General features: G+C 40.2%; 1 protein-coding gene and 1 pseudogene across 5 annotated transcripts in view; both read right to left on the bottom strand.

The window, feature by feature from the left end:
- LOC141585400 (uncharacterized) overlaps positions 1 to 23572 on the bottom strand; it is a 304583-nt gene that overhangs the window by 264661 nt on the left and 16350 nt on the right. The window lies entirely within an intron of this gene.
- On the bottom strand, positions 18239 to 22265 carry LOC120367607 (dihydrolipoyllysine-residue acetyltransferase component of pyruvate dehydrogenase complex, mitochondrial pseudogene; annotated as a pseudogene).

The following is a 23572-nucleotide window of genomic DNA, read 5'->3' as shown; positions in this document are numbered from 1 at the left end:
AAAAATAAATGGATAGAACAGTATCTGTTCATAGTAAGTGTTTAATAAATGGTAACCATCACTGTTTCTCAAGAAAGATATTTCTCCTCTAATCCATCTCACATTGGCAGCGATTCACAATAGCCAGGCTCATTACCAACTGGTAGATAAGCCACTAGCTCAGCTGGGAGCACTGTATCCTGAAGGGTTTTTCTAACAAAAATATAGATCATTGTAACCATGAAGAGTATATTCCCTCTCTCTGACTCATATTTATAAAACCTGCATTTCCCCAGTGCATATCACAACAAATGACGGTTTAAGTTACTTGTTAAGTTACATGAGGCCGGGCACAGTGGCTCATGCCTGTAACCCCAGTACTTTGGGAGGCCTAGGCAGGTGGATCATGAGGTCAGGAGATTGAGACCATCCTGGTCAACATGGTGAAACCCTGTCTCTACTAAAATACAAAAACAGCTGGGCATGGTGGCGCGTGCCTGTAATCCCAGCTACTTGGAAGACTGAGGCAGGGAAATCACTTGAAGCCAGGAGGCAGAGGTTGCAGTGAGCTGAGACTGTGCCACTGCACTCCAGTGTCACAACGGAGCAAGACTGTGTCCCCCACCAAAAAAAGTTATATGAGGATAGCAATTTCTTTTATGACAATTCTTTGTTTGGTTGGTTTGTTTAAAAAATTGATTCCAAATGTTTTTGTGCATAGATGCCTTTTCTGGTCTCTGTTCAGTATCAAGCTCTTATAAGAACACTGAGGAAGAACAAAAAGGAAGTTTTCTCTGTTGAAATCCCTGTGTTGGCAGTGTGTGTGACCTGGCTACACAAGCGCTGGCCAAGATACTGAAATCTGGAATAAATTCTAAGGGTCATGGGTAAGGCAGCAAAGGACAAAGGAGTGCCAGAGGAAAATCCAGTACCTGTAATAGGCAGAGGTAAAGTTAAACATCCAGGGAACCAAGTTCAAAGGACTGCAAACAGGATCCAAATTAAGGTAGCCAGGTCTAAAGTTTTGAGACATAGACGTAAATCAGAGTAATAATACAGAAACCGAGAAGGAAGGAGTGGGATGATTGGCAGGAGAATCCATTTCTCAGAAGCTTGACTCACAGTCAGTCTGAGGGTTGAGCATGTGCATGTGCCAGACTGGACTGAAGGGCAAAGAACAGAGTGGATGCACAGAGCATTGTTCCTGAGAGGGTCGTGCCAAGTAGGCTGTCTTTCATCCCATCTCATATGGGCCTCAGGTGTGGATTCAGCAACATGAATCCAAGAAGAGGGAAGTAGAAGCCGAACCTAAAGGGAATACGGAATGATGTGTGTTTCAGAGGTTAGCGCAGAGGGGCCATCAGGAGGACCAGTGTGCAACATCCAAAGCATCAACAGGGCTCTGGAGTTTTTATCAGGGGTGTCCATTTCAATCAGTGTGGAGTGGTAGCATGAGACCAAGTCAAGCAAAAGGTCAATTTCCAACCCACAGCAGACTAGAGATCTGGACTGTGCTCCACTAATCGAAGACCTGGAGTGCTCAATACAAAGCCCAGTGGAGGCCTTCTTGCAGAACAGACTGACTTGTGGAGAGCAGAGAATGCCTCTGTGACTGATTGCCTCAGTGGGAGGGTGGGTTGACATTGCTCACGGGCCAAAGCATAGACTGTTAGCATTTGATGGTTTAACTCTCAACTTTTACTGTCTCTGAGACAGATGCACCTCAAAGTTTAAAGTTAAACAGGGTAATAAATGTAAAGTGCCTAGTCCTTGAATGAGATTAACTTTCCTTACTAACACTTGGGAGGCTCAGTGGTAAAAGCCTCTGGTTTGTCCCAACTGTTATTCTCACCTTGGACAACTACAATGTTAAAGAAGTATCCTGGGCCGGGCGCGGTGGCTCAAGCCTGTAATCCCAGCACTTTGGGAGGCCAAGGCGGGTGGATCATGAGGTCAAGAGATCGAGACCATCCTGGTCAACAAGGTGAAACCTCGTCTCTACTAAAAATACAAAACATTAGCTGTGCATGGTGGCGCGTGCCTGTAATCCCAGCTACTCAGGAGGCTGAGGCAGGAGAATTGCCTGAACCCAGGAGGCGGAGGTCGCGGTGAGCCGAGATCGTGCCATTGCACTCCAGCCTGGGTAACAAGAGCGAAACTCCGTCTCAAAAAAAAAAAAAAAGAAGTATCCTGACTGTTTTTTAAAAACACACTAGAGATAGGGCTTTTCCTGCTAAGTGAGCCCTGAAGTCAAATTTCAAGCACCATGAATGGTTTGTAATTTTTCAGAAAACTTCCATACAGGGCAAATAGTGACAATTCAGTGGGGATAGAGCTTTTAGCCTTGGCACTGCAAACCTGGTCTGTTCCCTCCAGTGGCTACTAGGCTACTTGTTTTTACAAATACTGAGACTATGAAGCTTCTGGTTTTCAATGTTACCATGGAGCTGGCAAAAAGGGGATGGGAATAGGACAAACACCACAAAACGTACTCTTCTTACTAAGATTCAGTGCCCACCTTTTTTTTTTTCAGTGAACACCCCTCAAATTGCTGCAAACATTTGGTTAATTCCTAGAGTTCTGAAAAAGTTTATTTTGGCAATATTTGTCAGTGTAGTCGTTGCTTTTATGGAAAAGTGAATATCCAGATGTCTTTATTCCACTATTTTAAAAGTCAGTGCAGCCACTCTGGAAAACAGTTTGGCATCTCCTGACAATGTTAAACTTAGGGTTATCATGTGACTGAGAAATTACACTCCAATGTAAATACTCAAGAGAAAATAAAACATAGTCTATATAAAAATACGTACATAAGCCAGGTGTGGTAGTTCACGCCTGTAATTCCGCAACTTTGGGAGGCTAAGGCTAGTGGCTCAGTTGAGCTCAGGAGTTTGAGACCAGCCTGGACAACATGATAAAATCTTGTCTCTACAAAAATTAGCCAGGCCTGATGGCATGGCCTGTAGTCCCAGCTACTTGGGAGGCTGAGGTGGGAAGATGGCTTGAGACCAGGAGGCAGAGGTTACAGTGAGCCAAGAGCACACTACTGCACTTCAGCCTGGGTGACAGAGTGAAACTCAGTCTCAAAAACAAAAGTATGGCTGGGCACGGTGACTCACACCTGTAATCCCAGCACTTTGGGAGGCTGAGGCGGGTGGATCACAAGGTCAAGAGATCAAGACCATCCTGGCCAACATAGTGAAATCCCATCTCTACTAAAAATACAAAAATTAGCTAGGCGTTTGGCTCGCACCTGTTGTCCCAGCTACTCAGGAGGCCGAGGTGGAAGAATCATTTGAACCCAGGAGGCGGAGGTTGCAGTGAGCCAAGACTGCGCCACTGTGCTCCAGCCTGGCGACAGAGCAAGACTCTATCTCAAAAAAAAAAAAAGTATATAAATGTTTATAGCAACAGTATTAGTAAAAGTCAAAAATAGAAATAATCCAAATGTCCCTTAATTAATGAACTAGTTTAAAACTGTGATATATCTGTAAGAGTTAAAGAAAGAGGAAAGAAATACAAAAAAGTGGCTGAACAGTCACAGACAGGTTTATTTTGGAGAATAAACCTGAGAGGGGCTTCTGGCCAATTTCAGTCAGGAGTGCTTTCTCTTACAGACTAAGAGTATTTATTGGTTTTAGGTTGAGGGATCTTATCACAGGCTTGGAATGGTTCCGTGTAGGAGAGAAGTCTATTGCGGGGTTGGAATGTCTCTGGTTGGAGGGGAGGTTATCTTGGGGCTGGTATCTCTCCAGCAGGAGGGGAAATTATCTCGGGACTGGCATGTCTCTGGTTGGGGAGGGGCTTATCTTATGGATGGAATGTTTCTGGTTGGAGATGTCATTTGTGATTTATGGTCATGCTGACCTTACCCATTAGGCTGATGCCCTTTGAATTTAGGTGGGTTTTTATCAAGGAGAACTTTAGAATGGCGGTACTTGTCCAAGATGGCCATGCTCCTGCTTTGTCAATATCCACATCAATGAAATATTATTCACCAATAAAAATAAAGGAAGTATCAATACATGCTTCAACATGGATGATCCTTGAAAACATTATGCTAAGTCTAAGAAGCCAGTGAGGACTAAGCTCTAATTTTTGATCTTGCCCAAATTCCTATCTAAGGGGTCTAGAGAGTCATGCCTTACAAACCATAAATTCTCATCAGATGAGTTTTATTTAACCCTATATATTGTGACTTACTTTTCAATCTGACTCCAGCATAACATTATGAGACAAGGAAAAAAATATATTTAACCCCAAAATATATTTCCTTGCCATACCTTGAAACTGCCCTGTAAAGTCTCTTGAGGGAAAAACCCACATTCTACAGAGAATCTCCTTTCCCCTTTGTTTTCCTTCCTTTCTTCCCAGATCCAGGAGATAATCAACTAAGAACTAGGTACGCTTTTAGGTCTAATAAGAAGGAAACATTTTATAACCTGCTCTCTCTCTGAAGTCTGCTATCTGAGAGATTCCTCTGCACAATAAAACTTGGTCTGCACAATCCTTATCTTAAGTTGAACACTTCCTTCCCATGGATCCCGTATCTTCAGATAAACTCGGTCAATTGTCAACCAGAAAATGTTTAAATTTACCTATAGCTTGGAAGCCCTCACTTTGAGTTGCCCTGCCTTTCTGAACTAAACCAATGTATTTGATTGATGTCTCATGACTCCCTAAAATATATAAAAGCATGCTGTACCCTGACTACTTTGGGCACATGTTCTCAGGAACTCCTTAGGGCTATGTCACAGGCCATGGTCATTCATATTTGGCTAAGAATAAATCTCTTCAAATATTTTACAGAGTTTGACTCTTTTTGTCAACACCAGTCACAACTGCATTTTGGAGTGATTCCATTCCTGTGAAAGGTTCACAATAGGTAAATTCATACAGAGAGAAAGTAAATTAATGGTTGCCTAGGGCTCGGGGAGGTGGAGGAATGGGGAGGGTGATGGCTAAGGGGTATTGTGTTTTTTGGGGGTGATGAAAATGTTCTGGAACTTATAGTGATGAAGGTTGCAGAACTCTGTGTCTATACTAAAACCCACTGAATTGTACCATTTAAAAGGATGAATTTTATGCTAGGCAAATTACATCTCAATAAAACACCCACTTAAAAAAAAATCTGCCCTTTTCCCTTATTTCTTGGTGTTTTGCCTAATCCAAGTTTCCTTTGTTTTGCACTCAGAGCACTGACTCTGAGGAAACCCAGAGGAACCTGGCTTCCCGGACTTCTTCTCAAGCATTTGCTGGTACCTGTTCCCTGCTCCCTCCTATCACACAAAGCAAAAAGCCTCCAGCTGCTGGGAAAGGAGCAAGAAACCCTTCCTTCCTCCCTCAGGGCCTAGGCAAAGACGCACCGTTTCAAAGGGCAGGTAACAAAAATATTTTTTAAAATAATGGCACAAAAAGCAACAACAAAAAGAAATAATGGCCCAAAACTTCCCAATTTGATGGAAAAAAGTAATGAAAGGCAGCCAGTGTCCTATCCTGACTCTAATCTTTCCCAGGATACCAAAAGGAGGCCTGTGAAAAAGAGTTCGTGGGTACATGTGATCCCCTCTTGCATCTGGAACTCCCTATCACTTCAAATTATTAGCTCAGTCAACCTTTAAAAATTTATTAAAATCTTAGCTGTTGTCTTTTTAACTGCTTTTCTGAGGGAGTGAGGAGGGGGCTTTTTTGGCAGCCAAAAATCCTCTTGCTCTCAGGTTCTGCTAAACGTAGACCAGTTTCTGTGTCCACCTCTCCTCAGAAGGGCTTTTAACTCTTGTTCTATGACTTCAGTTCTTTGATGGGCTAAAGAAGAGTTATGGTTTAAAAATTGTTCTGTTTTCTGCTCATAGTTAGGCATGGTTAGCCATGTTCAACTCTACATCCTAAGCAGAAGTTCAGTCAATATATTTTGTCATTTCCAACATTATATTTTTCATGTGTAGAAATTTCATTTAGGTCTTTTTATATCTTCAATGTCTCTGTTCATCATACATCTTTGAGCGTATTTGTGAGATTTATGATAGCTACTTCTGGCCCTTATCTACCAATTTCATCATTTCTGGATACATCTCTATCAGCTAATTTTTCTCCTATTTATGGATCCTTTTTTTTTTTTTTTGCCTATTTCTATACCTGATAAATCATCATTCAATGTCAGACTTTGAAATTTTTAAAAGGTTAACATACAATTTTGTAGAGGGCTAGATTTTGTTGTTTACCTTTAAAAAGTATTGAATTTTTTTTCAGGGACACAGTTAATTAACTTAAGGATGATCCTTTGAAACTTACTCTTTTTTCTGAGACAGAGTCTCGCTTTGTCACCCAGGCTGGAGTACAGTGGCACAATCTGGGCTCACTGTAACATACACCTCCTGGGTTCAAGCGATTCTTCTCCCTCCTCCCTCAGCTTCCTGAGTAGCTGGGATTACAGCACGCAACATCACGCCCAGCTAATTTTTGTACTTTTAGTAGAGATGGGGTTTCTCCATGTTGGCCAGGCTGGTCTTGAACTCCTGACTTCAGGTGATCTGCCCACCTCAGCCTCCCAAAGGGCTGGGATCACAGGCATAAGCCACCAATCCCAGCCCTGAGGCTTTCTTTTATGCTCTATTACAGATGATTCAGATAAGCCTTTACTGTAAAACTAATTTGGTCTCAATGTTAAGGCACGACACTTCTGAGGAGTTGACCATATGTATTAGGAGTTCTCTTCACTCAGACTAGTAGAAATATAAACTATTCTCAGTCATTTGTGAAGTAGGCCAATTGTTTGGCCTATTGCTTTCTGATTCCTCTTCCCTGGCCTCAGGAAGTTTCTTCCCACACATGCACCTATTCATACTTATCAAAGACCTGAGGACAGCCCTGTGCAAACGTCTGGAGCTCTCTTCAGCCCAGCTCCCCTTTCTGCAATACTCTGCCCTACAAATTCTAGCTGCCTGGGTTTTCCTGATCTATCGCCTCAATGTAGAAGGCCACCAGGCTCAGCTTCGGTTCTTCCTCCCTGTACTGTGGAAACTACCTCCAGGCAGAAAGTTGGTGCCATCACAATCCTTGTCTCATTTGTTTCCCTTCTGTTAGGGATCACAGTCCTATGCTAGTGGTACAGTCTCCGAATACAGTTGCTTGATTTTCTATTTATTTATGATAGGAAAGTTATTCCCATAGCAGTAAATTATTGTGGGAGAAAGCAAAGTCTTAACATATTTTTATTAATATTATTTCTAATTGACAAATTATAATTGTATACATTTATGGGGTATAATGTGATGCCTTGATATATACATATATACAATGTGAAATGATACTTGGTACATTCTAAATAGCAAGTCAGCCTTCACATTTGGTGGTCTGCATTGATCTGGAGAAAAGTCAAAGGCAAATGTGATGACATTTAGCTACTTTTTTTGACCCCAATCTTTAGAGCCAAGTCTATATGCAATGCAAACATCCAGAAGCTCTACTCAAGGTGGATGTCCTCGATTGCTTCCTCCAACCCTCATGCGCAGCCCTCAGCTCAGAGGACTGCTTCCAGCTCTGCGCCTTCGTCTAGTGTTCTGAACTCTCACAATTCTAATTTAACGTCTCCGGTTCTTATCCTGTGCCACATTCCTAGTCTCTACTTCTCAGATCGGCTCTTTCTGATATCGCATTTGACCTATCCTATTAGCTTCGGTTCTCTTCTTACCTCTCATATGAGACGGCATGCATTACATTGTGAATCACACAGAATCCAACTCAGATTAGCTCTCATACACTTAGGGTTTATTGCTCACATATTAGAAACCTGGAGGTAGGTCAGGATTCTGAGTTAATTGATTCAGTGGCTAAAAGGAAATGCCATTTCTCAGTCTTTCTTGGCTTTTCCTTGCATGATATCAGCTTTATCCTAAGGCCAACTTCACTAATAGTAGCAATATGACTACCATAACTACTATCACCACTATTGCTAATATGGCTACACTACTACCAGCCTGCTTATCTCAACAAAATGACCCAGAAGATGAGAAAGATAAAGAGATTCTTTTTTTTTTTTTTTTAAGAAATGAGATTTCACTCTATCACCCAAGATGGAGTTCAATGGCACAATCATAGCTCATTGCAGCCTCAAACTCCTGGGCTTAAGGGATCCTCCTGCCTTAGCCTCCCCAGTAGCTAGGACTACAGGCATATGCCACCACATCAGCTAATTTTTTATTTCAATGTTCAGTAGAGATAAGGTCTTACTATGTTGCCCAGGCCAGTCTAGAACTCCAGGGCTAAGCTATCTTGCCCCAGCCTCCTAAAATGCTGGGATTATAGGCATGCGCCGTCACAGCTGGCCAAGAGACTATTTCTTAGATATTGCCAGAAAACATATTTTGCAGTGTTTTGTCCCATTCCTTCAGCCTATATGTCACTTCTAAACCTAAACCTTGGCGAGGTGATGAGATTACATTGCCGCATATGCAGATCCTTTCCTAGTGTCAGGGGTGAAACACAGGGGCTGAGTCAAAAAGGAATAGATACTCAAATGAGAGTCAGGTAGTGGCCAAGGGAGGAGAGAACAGATGCTGAGGAAGCAACCACAACATCCACTACACCCTGGACTTTGCTTTTCAGAGTTCCCTCAGCTCCATGTTCTGAAATGAAATGGCCATATTCAATCCTCTACCATACAACTTTGGAGTCCTGACCCTAGCCAAAAAAAGCACCTGTAGCTCCCACATATTCAGGAGGGGAATTAGAACAAACAAACACATTGAAAATAAATTGATTTTGTGACTTTATTTCTCTATAGAAGCTGCATGTATCTATAATGCACTATATATCCACACTGAGCTGAAATAGTTTCAAATACTTAAACCAGTGCTTAAGTATTTTCCCCTGGCTCAGCCTCATGCTACGCGTGTGACCTTGGTTAATTTACTTCTCTTCTATGTGCCCCACTTGTCTCATTTGTAAAATGAGAATAATAATTGTACTTACTTATAGAATTTGAGAATAAAATCAGCTTAAATGTATTAATATATGTCTAATTATATATGTCTAAAGACAAAATGTACTAAAAAAAAAAAAAAAAAGGAAATCTAAGTAATTTTAGAATCCAAGTAACTATGGCTTGCAGGACAAATCCAGCTTTCTATTTCCTTTTTGCACATAAGGCTTCATTGGAACACAGCCGTGCTTTTTCATTACCTGTTTCTATTGCTGATTTCCTGCTGCAGTAGCAGAGTTAAGCAGTTGTGAAAGAGATCTTATGGTACATAATACCTAAAATAATTAATATCCAGCTCTTTATAGAAAAAGTTTGCTGATCCCTGCTTTAGAACCCAATAGTTCAACTATGAGACCAAAAGAACTGCAAACAAATCTTGAACTCTATTTAGTAGCATTATGATTCATAGTGATATAGGAGTTGTAATTCTGAAACAATGTTGTATGTATTGTAGTATTAAGTAAATGAATAATACTACAGTTACTGGGAGCCAGAGATCTCACTGTGGGAAAAGAACAGTGTAAATATTGAAGGGAATAAGACCAGAAAGAACCACCAACCTAGCTATGTCGGCAGAAGAGCCTAAAAGCAGTGACCCCGCAGTGGCAGTCCGCATGCTTAGAACCTAGATCTCAGTCTCTGAATACCATTCTCTGATAAAATGAACCAGGACTCTTTGGAGAAATAGCAAATTTCATTGCAGAAGAAAAACATTCAATGTGATGGGAACATCTTATTGTGCAATAAAGTAAAATCTGCTCAAAAATTGTTGAGACGTGAAAATAACCAAGAAACCAGCCTAAAGGGGTTCTCACTATCCAAATTTTGGAAAAACAGTATTTGGAATCAAATATCAATATTATAATATTTGGAATAAAATATTATCATAGTATTCAAAATAATCAAAATAAAAAATAATAATTGGAAAAATAGCTTGTTCTAAGGTCTGGGGGTGGCGGGGGGAAATAGAAGAGAAGCCTGGTGCTCTTGTAATACCAGATGGCAGGCCAGGAATATGTTAAGACACAAAAGCCAACCTGGAAGAACTACAAAGGGCCAAAACTGGAACAATTTGAGCAATAAATAAAACAGTACTGGATTGTAACCCAAAGTGTAAAATGAATACATATGGATCAATACTGATATAAATATATGACTAAATAAACAAATGGGAGTGAAGGGATACATTTTCTTCACAGAAGAATTCCAAACAATACGTGTAGATAGTACTCCTTTCAGAAGTGGAGCTTAATTTAAATATTCTGATAGTTTCTAAAGAATAAAGTTAGAAAAGGGGAAGATGATAATTTTCTGTAGAGAAACCTGGCAGATATTACCTTGGCCAAGCAACTGAAGTTAATGATAAGCATCAGTGATAAGTCATGTCAATATAATGTGCCATCTAATATAATGCAATGAAAGAACACTTTACCTTTGTGGTATTTTTCCACAAAACCCATAACTCCAGTCTAATAATGAGAAAATATCAGACAAACCAAGTGAAAGACTTTGACTACCTGACTTCGATTACCTGAGCAGTAATCTTCAAAGCTATCAGTCATGAAAACAAGTAACAGAAAAAGGATATTAGTGAGAACACTGGTGAAAAGCAAATAGGGTCCCTAATTTAGTTAATAGTTAACTCTCCAGAGTTCATGTCTTAGTTTCGACAGACACATTCATGAAAGATGTTAACATTAGGGAAAACTGGTTGAATAAATGGTAAAAATCACTATCTATCTCCTGTAAAGTTTTGATTAATGGGAAAAAGGACTTGTATGGCTCATCTTAAGTTGTAGCCAATCTGATGCGTTTTGTGTGCCTTTCTGTATTGTTCTAGCATAAACAGGGGTACCTTAGGATGGAAATGGGCTTAGGACACCTGTAAGCCTGCTTTTCAAGACAGCTTAGCAAACTGTCAGTCTTGTCCTTGGGAGCTTGACTTTGTAACCATGTGGCTGTGCTTTCTTTAAGTACAAAGAAAAGTAGCACACTGTTCTGGATTTATACAATCAGATCTAAGGACTGATATTATTGTAATTGCTTGGTCCTTAAGTCAACTGGCAGTGCATCAACCGTTAAAATCAAAAGCATGTAAAGAAACAGGAAGATGTTGGCAAGCATAAATGTACTTACGAAGAAAAGTCTAATTTGAACCTATCAACCTTAGCAGGTTTCCTTTAAGAAAGCACAGAAAAGCCACAGTGGCTACGGAAATTAAAACTGTGTCCTAATGAAGGAGAGGTGCTGTAGATAAGAGGAGCTGAGGAAAGAATAACAAGTAGTTGAATCCTCTGTACACCAATCAGGGTTTTAAAGATACATTTGGGATTCATGTAATAGATGAAGCATTGGAGTGAATAATAAGACCAAACTATAAGAATAATTCTCTTCTTATTCTAGACTCAGACCAATCGGTGTAGTAGTGCAAAATTTATATTTAAATGTAAATTTCAAAACTAATTTTGATTTTCAAATAGCAGATGGTAATTCAGTTAGAAACACAACCAAAGGAAAGATTCCTTTGGTTTGCTTAAAAGGATTTTAGAAAGTAGGGTAAAAAACGTTCATACTGGCTATGAGTTTTAAAAAGTGCACTTGAAGCTATGGACTTCTCATGGGTGTTCTAATTAATTTATCAGGGTCTTAACTGAACCAGAACCTTCTGTTTTATTTCTAAAGTTGTTCCAAAGACATATAGAATGTTTGAATCAATCCATTTCAATAAGGGTGGCTCTCTATAAAATGTTCAGACCAAAAGACAACACTTCATACCCTCACACTCTCTGCTGGGGATTTTAGGTCTGTCCTTTCAGCTACCACATACCATATCATATACCCTAGATTTTCTGGAATGTTCTTTTTTATTTATTATTTTGGTGAGACAAGATCTCATCAAAATCCAGTCTGAAGTATAGTGGCATGACCACAGCTCACCGCAGCCTCAACTTCCTGAGCTCAAGTGATCCTCCCACCCCAGCCTCCTAAGTAACTGGAAACACAGGTGCATGCCACCATGCCAAGCTAATTTTTGTCTTTTTAGTAGAGACAGGATTTTGCCATGTTGCCTAGGCTGGTCTCAAACTTCTGGGCCAAGTGATCTGCCTGCCTCTGCCTCCCAAAGTGCTGGGATTACAGGCATGAGCCAACATGCCCAGCCAACTCTGATTTTTCTATCCCATTATCAGGACAGCGAGTCTCAATATTTTGGCAAGGGAAATACAGTCTCCTTGACGTGGCACAAAGTGAACCAATAAAACCACCTTAGGAGGCTCACAACTCTTTAAAGCAGGCCTGGAATTTGGCAGTAGGGGTGAGTTCTTGATTAGCATCATATGGAAGCCAGTTTCATGTTTGAGGGGATGAGGGTAAACGGACAATGCAACAGCATGTTGCTAGGAATCTAGTGACATGGACTGGTAAGTCCAGAGCACCCTCCCGTCCTGCAAACACTGCACTTAACTTTACCATAACCAAGTCTGTCTACTACAGCCTGACACTTCTGACACCAGTCTGACATATTTGTGTTCAAAGAACATTCTCCAATTAAGGCAGTCTATGCATGTGTAAACACCATCTAAGAAGAAAATATGGTATTTATTGAGTAGTTCCATTTCCCTCTGTAAAATAAATTCTAAGAATTCTGGATCCTTCATTGCTAGCAGCATCTACATTTGTTCCAATTAGAGAGGGGAAAAAAGTGTTTATAAACTTTAACTCCTATTATTACTTCTTTGCTTTTAAATTCTAGTGATCAGTTGAAAATATTCAGTTGACTGCTTCTATGTAACAAGTTCTTATTTTCACTAACAGGAAAGCAAATCCAAGGAAAGTTCTGGCATCCAACTGTCACTCAACCAGGCAGGAGTGGCCAGCGACACAATTCACGTATTTTCTTTGAGAAGCTGATTTTTAGTTTTCCTTTCTCCTTTATTTTGAAAATTTGCACACCTGCCTGGTAAGAACAAGCACAGCTTGCTTCGATTTCAGTTACATCAGGAGGCTAAGAAGATCTTACGGATTGAATTGTGTCACCTCAAAATTTGTATGTTGAAGCCCTAACCCCAATATGACTATATTTGCAGATAGGACCTTTAAAGAGGTAGCGAAAATGAGATTATAAAGGTATGGCCCGAATCTAATTGGATGGGTGTCCTTACAAGAAGAGGAGACTGTAGGAGTGTACACACACAGAGAAAAGGCCAAGTGAGGACACAGCAAGAAGACAGCAATCTGCATCCCAAGGAGAGAGGCCTCAGGAGAAACCATCCCTGCTAGCACCTTGATCTTGTACTTCCAACCTCCAGAGCTGTGAGAAATAAACAGATGTTACTTAAGCCACCCAGGCTTGCGTGTTTTGTTACGGTACCACTAGAAGACAAATACGAACGCCAAATATTCAATACAACTTTCCATGCAAGATGATGCCTGAAACCTCACCTTACTTACTCCTCTTTTCATTAAAGACAAGAGCTCAGTGCAGTAGCTCAAACCTATAATCCCAGCACTTTAGAAGGCCAAGGCAGATAACTTGAGGTCATGAGTTTGAAACCAGCCTGGCCACAATGGTGAAACCCCATCTCCACTAAAAACACAAAAAATAGCTGAGCATGGTGGCCCGTGCCTGCAATCCCAGCTACTCAGGAGGCTGAGACAGGAGAGTTGCTTGAACTTGGGAGGCAGAGGTCGCAGTGAGCCAAGGTCACACCACTGCCCTCCAGCCAGGGCCACAGACTGATACTCCGTCCCCCACCCAAAAAAAAAGACGAAAAACTGCCGGGCGCAGTGGCTCAAGCCTGTAATCCCAGCACTTTGGGAGGCCGAGGCGGGTGGATCACAAGGTTAAGAGATCGAGACCATCCTGGTCAACAAGGTGAAACCCCGTCTCTACTAAAAATACAAAAATTAGCTGGGCATGGTTGTGCGTGCCTGTAATCCCAGCTACTCAGGAGGCTGAGACAGGAGAATTGCCTGAACCCAGGAGGCGGAGTTTGCGGTGAGCCAAGATCGTGCCATTGCACTCCAGCCTGGGTAACAAGAGCGAAACTCCATCTCGGAGAAAAAAAAAAAGACAAAAAACTGCTCCAACAAATGGTGCTGGGCAAACTGTTATGGCCACATGCAATAACGCCCAACCTTATCTAACATCATATACAAAAGTTAACTCAAATTGGATTAAAGACTTAAAACTATAAAACTCTGGAAAGAAAACATAGGTCAAAATCTTTGTAACATTGGATTTGGGAGTGATTTTTTGAATTCACATTCAAAAAGTAAAGGCTCAGGCAAACAAAAATAAGTAGACTTCATGAAAATATTTAACATTTGTTGTATCAAAAGGCACTATGAAAAGATTAAAAAGGCATCCTAGAGAATGAGAGAAAATAGTTGCAAATTATATGTCTGATAAGAGATTGATATCCAGAATATATAGAAAACTAAAAGTTAACAACAAAGACAAACAACCCAACTCAAAAGTGGGCAAATGACTTGATAGACATTTTTCCAAAGACATATACAAAGAGCCAATAAGCACATAAGAAGATATTCAATCTTATTAATGATTAGAGAAATGCAAATCAAAACTACGAGATGCCACCTCATACTCATTAAGACAGCTACTATCAAAGAACAGAAAATAATAGGTGTTGGCACAGATGTAGAAAAACTGGAACCTTTATGCAATGTTGTTAGAAACCAAAAATGGTATTGCAGTTGCGGAAAATAGTATGGTGATTCCTCCAAATAGATCCTGGTATACCCATGTTCATAGCAGCACCAGTAGTAGAATGGTGCTTGCCGGGTACTGGAGGGAAGGGAGAATGGGGAGTTATTCTGTAATGAATACAGAGTTTCGGTTTGATAAGATAAAAAGAGTTCTGGAGATGGATGATGGTGACAGTTGGACAACATTGTGAATGCATTTAATACCAAAGAACTGTACACTTAAAATAGTTAAGATGGTGAATTGTTATGTATTTTACCATGATAAACAAATCATAATTTTTTCTTAAAAGGCAAATAACTGAAGCCCAAGCTCATGACATTTGGAGAACTAAAAACTAAATAGAAACACACAGTCTTATTAGCCCAAAGTGCTGAAACCAGCTACTTTCTCCATGGACTTGTCCACTCTGGACATCAAGGTAACCAGATTTGGAGAGTAAAGGACACCCCAAAAAGAAAACAGCCATAGAAGAGTGTCCCAAATTTTGTGTATAAACTCTCCAAACCTCTGGCTGACTTTTACACCATATTTGTACAGGGCCAACGTCAATCAAACCAGATGACATAAAATAACTACATTGAAATTAAAGGCATCATTCTCCACAGGAAGACCAAATTTTCGGTTTGAGCTAAGGGAAATTAACTAATTGATAAAACAAAATAAATCAATATCTTCCAAATAAACAAACAGCAGGACAGGTTATCACCAAAAAGGGCAGAGTAGGGAACTCTAAAACTCAGTCTCTCCATTAAAGTAATAATTAAGGTCGCAAAAAATGTTAGAATCAACGTTTTCAGAACTCTGGAATCTAATAAAAAAGTTACAACAGCGAAAGGAAAACTTAATAAGACAGAAGCTACTGAACTTTGATAAAAGAATGTTGTAGCATTATAACCCATCTACCACCTCCCACTTCTCCAGTCAGGCAGTGGATGTGAAAATGGTGGCCCACATTCCTGGTGCTGCTTGCTAGGGCCAGAGGGACCAATATGGACCTTCTTCTCAAAAACTCTGGTTGTGTGTTTTTACTTGTCTGTTGGCTCCCTGGCAGATCCACTCAGGAGCTTGCCCTTTTTTTTCTTTTCTTTTCTTTTCTTTTCTCTTCTCTTCTTTTCTTTTCCTCACTTGCTCAGGAGCTTTCTCAGGCTGAACTTTAGTGGGAAATAAAATTGCGCAGTTGCTTAGGAAAACTGTTTTGCAGAAAAACATAAATTTACCATGTGACTCAGCGGTTGCACCCCTAAATATGTATCAAAAAAAGTAAAAATAGACATTCAAGCAAAAACTTGTACATGAATGTTTCTAGCAGCACGATTCACAGTAGCCAAAAGGTAGAAACAAACCAAATGTCCATCAACTGACGACTGGATAAACAAAACGTGCTATTTCCATGCCATGGAATATTATTCAGCCATAAAAAGGTTTAAGGTATTCATACATGTTGCAACATGCATGAACCTTGAGAACATCAAGCTAAATGAAAGAAGGCAGACACAAAAAGCCACATGTTGCATTATTCTATTTCTATGAAAGATCCAGAGTAGGCAAGTCTATGACGAAAGAATGAAGATTAGTGGCTGCCAGGGATTGGGGATAGGGAAAGAATGGGGAGATGGTGATGAAAGCTGGCACCGGTTTCCTTCCAAGGTAATGGAAATGTTCTAGAACTAGACAGTGACATAGTCAAACAACACTGCAAATGTACTCAACACCAAGGAACTGTACTTTAAAACAGTTAAAATGAGAATTCTGTGTTTTACAAATTTTACCACAATTTAAAAAATAACAGAATCCAGACTATCAACAATGTATTCTTCACAATGTCCACGGTACAATCCAAAATTACTTAAGCTATGAAGAAACAGAAAAAAACACAACTTATACTCAAGAGAAGAGACAGTACATACGTGTGGCCTAGGAGGACACAGACATTAGATATAGCAGACAATGGTTTTAAAGAAATTATAAAATTATGCTCAAGGATGTAAAGGAAATATGTTTATAATTAATAAAAATATGAAAAATTTCAGTAAAAAAATAAAAGTCATACTCAAAAACATAGAACTATTGAGCTGAAAATACAATATCTGAAGAGATGTCAAATATTCATAAATAGACTCAATATTGCTAAGCTGTGAATTCTTCCAAATTTGATGTATAAATCCAATGCAATCTCAATCAAAATACTGGCAAGATTTTGTTTTTGTTTGTTTGTTTTTTATTTGTTTGGAGTCAGGGTCTCGCTCCAATCCTTGGAATGGAATGCAACGGTGTGATCCTGACTCACTGCAGCCTCAAACCTGTGGCCTCAAGGGATCCTCCCACCTCAGCCTCCCAGGTTGTGGGGACTACAATCACACGCCACCATGTCAAGCAATTTTTTTTATGTTCTACAGAAATGGAGTCTCACTATGTTGTCGGGGCTGGTCTGAGACTCGTGGCCACAAGTGACCCTCCCACCTCAGCTTCCTAAATTGTTGAAATTATAGGAATGAGCCACAGCACTCCATTTACCAGCAAGTTATTCTGTGGCTATTGACAAATTGATTCTAAAGTTCATATAGAAACAGTATTGGTGAAAGAATAGACAGAGCAATGGAACAGATTAGAGAGCTTATATGAGGTAACTAAGACAATCAAATTCATAGATCAGAAAGTAGAACAGTGGTTACCATGAGAGCTAGGGGGAGGGGAGAATGAGGAGATACTGTTTAATGGGTACAGAGTTCCAGTTACGTAAAAATGCAAAGGACCCAGAATAACCAAAGTAATTTCAAAAATAAATAATAAAACAAAATTGGAGGATTCACACTACCAGACTTGAAGACTTATTATAAAGCTATAGTAATCAAGACATATTGTATTTATATATGGATTTATAAATTCACCAATGGAATAGAATAGAGTCCAAAGATAGACGTTCAGCCATACAGTCATTTGATTTTCAGCAATGACTTTTACTAACAGGACTATTCAATACTCAACACAGTGGGGAAAAAAGCGCAAACAAGTAAGGACTGTGCCTGATCAGGGAAGCTCATCTGACTGCCATCTTCTAAGGCTGCAGGCCTAGATGACAGTGGTAAAATCTCAGTTTTCTGAAACCTTAAGTAATCAGTTATCCAAATCCAGTATGTTTTCCAGACAGCTAAGTTTATCTCTCCTAAGCAACAAAATTTTAAGTTATTAATATTATTTTAGGTGGAAACCTTAACATGATGTATTCTATGTTTACCTGCCTTCTTAAAAAGAAAGTAATTAAACCTTTTCTTTAATGACTTAAATTTTTCATTACTAATATCAATTATGATAGTCCCAACCTCACTGATTTCCAGAATCTCCTGAAGAACATTTAAGCACAGGTTTTTATACCTCATTGCTAGAACAGTCTTTTTTTTTTTTTTTTTTTTTTTTAATTGAAGACGTATGCTTTAATTTTAAAATAATCACATATGAACCAAAAACACTATTTCTCTTTTTTCCTTCACTTCTGGTAAGAGACTGAATCCAGATTTAGATTACAGCTCAGATTAATTTTTAACTCAATGATGTTTATTAGAAAACAACTTTTTATTATTTTTTTCAAGGGAACAACAGAACGACAAACATTAGCAAAAGGTGAGTTATCTTTGAAGTTCTGAATGTTTGAACCAGATTTGGATCATATTGATGATGGTCCCTTGTGATAAGCTTGTTTCTTTTAGATAATCTTCAACCTAAAATTACTAATTACTGAAAAATCAGATTAATGTATTGTTTTTATAATAATACAGCAAGGTAAAAGTCTGGAATATATGGAGTGTCACTTGTGCACCATGTAATAATGAATATTTAGAAACAAATTCAACACTGAAACACTTAAAGCAAATTTCAGGGGATAACTCCCCAATTACATATACAAGGAAGTACTGGTCAAATTTCATTTTAAGTAGTCATAAATAATTTCAAGTGTTTATTAAAACATATAAATATTAATAGAAAGTCTGGAATTGTGATAATGTTCCCAATTCATTTTTATAATCCTGAATATCCTCCTTCCTTCCTTCCAAAAGAAAGGCAAAATCTAACAAAATGGAAAAAAGTATTTAGGCTAATAAGGTAGCAAACTAGTTAATATTTTCTCTGCAACAGTATTTTAGGGCTTTCTTACTTTAAATGAGATGATGCTGGAGTAGAGAGACACAGAACACTTTTTTACACACATTTAACTTTTTTTACTTTATCCAAGTAGAAATTACCATTTTGTTTTTGGCATTTTTAAGCACTCTAAAATGTTTACCAATGTACCCCTCCTCTTCTTTACAGATAGGATTTGGGATAAATGGACTTTGGCACGTTTTTAACTCTAGTAACCATATTTTACATATGTACATTTTTAGTTATCTGACAGCATTTTCCAGAGTGGAGTAATAAATTATGTTAATTAGGTTCATTTACAATGAATTTCCAGTTAATCTTAGAGGGAAAATTCTAGTTTCACAACTTCTGTTAAATTCTATTAAAAATGTTTCTTTTTTTTTTTTTTTTTTTTTTTTTTTGAGGAGGAGTTTCGCTCTTGTTACCCAGGCTGGAGTGCAATGGCACGGTCTCGGCTCACCGCAACCTCCACCTCCTGGGTTCAGGCAATTCTCCTGCCTCAGCCTCCTGAGTAGCTGGGATTACAGGCACGAGCCACCATGCCCAGCTAGTTTTTTGTATTTTTAGTAGAGACGGGGTTTCACTATGTTGACGAGGATGGTCTCGATCTCTTGACCTTGTGATCCACCCACCTCGGCCTCCCAAAGTGCTGGGATTACAGGCTTGAGCCACCGCGCCCGGCCTTCTAAAAATGTTTCTTTTTTGGAGGTAACAGTTGAATTCTGTACTCAAAATTACACATTTGTTTAAATAAATCACACAAATTCTCATTTATATCAGGTAGCTTGTTTATATTTAGATCATTATCTCAAGAGGGGGGAAAACAACCATATATAGGTTATAGAAAAATAAACAATCAGCTGAAGAGGTCTAAGAAAATGCTGACTTGTAAAATTTCACTTATTTTCCTTGAAGTTTTCTACCCTTCCCATTCATGGTAAACAAAGATCATGTAATGGAAAATTTTAAACCAGGGTTAAATTCTAAAGTAAAATTCAATTCAAGCCCTTCCTCCAAGAGAACTAATTTTCCTGATTTCTCTTTCTCTCACATCTTAAGGAGAACATTTTAGGAAATTAAGTTTCAGAACTTCAAGGTTTCACCCAGGTTACCTTTATGTACTTGTCTTTAGGGAACCACAATCCTACCTATCCTACATTTCCTAGTGGATGTACTTATCACCAAAGGGCTAGGCAAGGCCACATGTCCCTTAACTAGGAGTACACAGCTAAAAATCTGGTGTCTGATTATTAAATGTGCACAATATTTGGGTGTAATCGTCATTTTAAAAATTCAGTAATGCCCATTATAAATAACTTATCTGGACAGACTCAATAATAAAAATAACTGGTTAACTTTAAAATAAAAACCACCTGTTTAATAACATATAAATATCTTGATAAGAATGAATGAGTGTGACCTGGGAGAGTTTAGAAATTCTTGAGTTAGTTACAACAACATAGTGATAGGTTTTTCAAGGTACTTTCTAAACTCAGCAAGCCACTGAGCTCCAACTGCTCCATCCACCACCCGGTGATCACAACTGAGTGTAACAGACATCATGCTAGCCACATCGAACCCTTTTCATTATCTGCTGGAACCAGTTTATCCTCTGAAGCACCGATTGCCAAAATACATGCTTGAGGTGGGTTAATAATAGCAGAGAAATTCTTAATTCCAAACATTCCTAAATTGGAGATCGTAAAAGTGCCACCCTGGAATTTGTGTGGCTGTAGTTTACCCTCTCTTGCTTTGGTTGCTAAAGAAGTAACATCATTAGCAATGGTTTCCAGTCCTTTTATATGTGCATTAAACACAATAGGTGTGATGAGTCCTGCAGGAGTACTGACTGCAACACTGACATCAACAACATGATTTTGTCTTATAACCGTGTCCATCCAAGAAGAATTCGCTTCAGGTACTTTTAAACATGCCAAAGCCGAAGCTTTTATGATGAAGTCATTGACAGAAATTTTGCTTCTCCCTTCTAAAATCTTATTAAGTTCTTTCCGTACCAACAAAACTTCTCCCATATTTACATCGATAGAAAGGTAATAATGAGGTATGGTTTGTTTTGATTGCATTAATCGCTGTGCAATAACTCGACGAGTGTTGCTGATTGGGATATCTGTGAAGACACCTGCAGGAACCGGTGCCATTCCAGGACCTGGGGGAGGCACAACAGCTGCTGGAGCAGGAGCAGCTTTAGGAGGCACAAAAGAATCAATATCCTTCTTGGTGATTCTACCATCTGGTCCTGTCCCTTTTACTTGTGTAAGATCAATCCCTTTCTCTACTGCCAACTTCTTTGCAAGAGGGCTAACAAACACGCTTCCCTTTGGTCCAGCAGGAGTAGCTGGGCAGGGTGCTGAAGGTGTAGGAGCTAAAGGCTGGGGAGTTGGAGGAACAGTGGCCACCAGGGGTGGGGTAGGTGGTGGTGCTTGTGGTTTTAAATCTGTTACTTCAGTTGGCCTATAGTCAGCAAATGCGGATATATCTGCCTCTTTTTCTACAATGATACAGAGTGGGGTTCCCAGAGGGACATCTCTTGTGCCTTCAGGGACCAGGATTTTTGCCAGATAACCTTCTTCCTGTACTTCAAAACCTATAGTGGCTTTGTCAGTCTCTATCTCTGCCAATAAGTCTCCTTCACTTAGCTTCTCACCCACTTTTTTTTCCCATCTCTGAACTGTGCCCATGGTCATGGTGGGAGAGAGGGCAGGAAGAAGTACCTGCATGTGAGCGGGATATGAGCTACCAGGAGCCTGAGCAGAAGGTGTAGGTGGTGAAGGAGTGGCAGCAGGGGTTGGCGCTGCGGCTGCTTGTGGGGTAGCTGCTGCTGAGGAATCCAATGTATAATTTTTAAAGGCCTCAATATCCTCAGGCTTGCCAACTGTGATACAGATGATCGCTCCAATGGGAACATCCCTGGTACCTTCAGCAACAAGTATCTTTGCCATATAACACTCCTCCAGGCTCTCAAATCCAACAGTGGCTTTATCAGTTTCAACCTCTGCAATTAGGTCGCCTTCATTGATTTTGTCCCCCTCTTTTTTTTCCCAACGGGCTATGGTGCCTGCCTGCATTGTGGGGGAAAGAGAAGGCAACGGAACCTTCTGATGCGGGGGAAGACTGTAACAGCGGCGGCCGGGCGACCCCAAAAGCTGCAGCAGGAAGCGGTTCCGCGGCGTGGCCCCCGAGCTGGGGGTCCAGCCACACAGTGTACGGACCCCGCCATACCCTGTGGTCACGCTGCTGCGACGAGCCGGAGCCGGGCCAGATCGCGAGGTCACTCGTGGAGATCCAGGTCCCTCCCGCAAGGCCGTCCACCGAGCCCCGAGTCCCGTCCGTGGGGCTACATTCTGGGCGGGTCGCGCACAGACGCGCCACATAGTGCCACCAACCCCCCACCGCTAGAACAGTCTTTTGATGCAGAAGGTGCGAAGTGGAGCCTAGGAGCCTGTGTTCATCTTCCCAGGTGATGCCGATGATCAGCCTGCTGGGGAAGACAGTGGTGTGCAGAGTGAAATTCCCAGAGGCTTCTGAGCAACGCACAACTGCATCTCCTCTGCATGTTAGCTTCAGTTCCTGTGCCTGAATTTAAGGGGTCTTTCGTTTTACTTCTTTGCTGCCAGTTCACCAGTTGTTTCTTTTTTTTTTTTTTTTTTTTTTTTGAGACGGAGTTTCGCTCTTGTTATCCAGGCTGGAGTGCAATGGCTCCATCTCGGCTCACCGCAATCTCTGCCTCCTGGGTTCAGGCAATTCTCCTGCCTCAGCCTCCTGAGTAGCTGGGATTACAGGCACGTGCCACCATGCCCAGCTAATTTTTTGTATTTTTAGTAGAGACGGGGTTTCACCATGTTGACCAGGTTGGTCTCGATCTCTCGACCTCGTGATCCACCCGCCTCGGCCTCCCAAAGTGCTGGGATTACAGGCTTGAGCCACCGCGCCCGGCTCACCAGTTGTTTCTTATCATTCCTATCAGTATGTCTACCTGCAGTAGTGACTTTCCTTATCTTCAAGGCATTGCTTTTATTTTTATTTATTGTTATTATTTGAGACAGAGTCTCACTCCATTACCCAGGCTGGAAAGCAGTGGTGCGAACTCAATTCACTGCAACCTCTGCCTCTGGGGTTCAAATGACTCTCTTGCCTTAGCCTCACGAGTAGCTGAGATTACAGGTGCCTACCACACCCAGCTAATTTTTGTATTTTTAGTAAAGACAGAGTTTCACCATGTTGGCCAGGTTGGTCTTGAACTCCTGACTTCAGGTGGTCCACCTGCTTCAGGCCTCCCAACGTGCTGGGATTACAGGCAAAAGCCACCACAACCAACCAAGACATTGCTTTTACATTCTATGAATCTACAAGATAAAAAAAATATGGCAATTATGTATAAAGTAAAAATAAATGGAACATCTTTGGCTCCAAAGTCACCAAAACGAACTGCCACAACACAAACCGAATTCTGGAGAGGGTCAGGACTTGGAGGTAGCAGCTATAATTGAAGGTGGAAGTAAGAATAAGACTAAACTCAGGGATAATCATGAAATTGATTAAAGGTCTATATTGCCACCATGATTGCCATCATTTCATGAACGAAATCATTCTAAAGAAATTGAACAACCTATTAGGGAAAGTTAAGGTTGTTAGTGAGTAACAGTAACCCATGGTGATTGTATTATGTTTTTATACTGCTATAAAGAATACCACCCAAGACTAGTGGTAGCATAAACAAAGGAAGTTTA

Source organism: Saimiri boliviensis, chromosome 8 (assembly GCF_048565385.1).
Source record: "Saimiri boliviensis isolate mSaiBol1 chromosome 8, mSaiBol1.pri, whole genome shotgun sequence".
NCBI lineage: Eukaryota > Metazoa > Chordata > Mammalia > Primates > Cebidae > Saimiri > Saimiri boliviensis.
The sequence above is the reverse complement of the archived record's forward strand: the minus strand, read 5'-3'. Positions and strand labels throughout refer to the sequence as shown.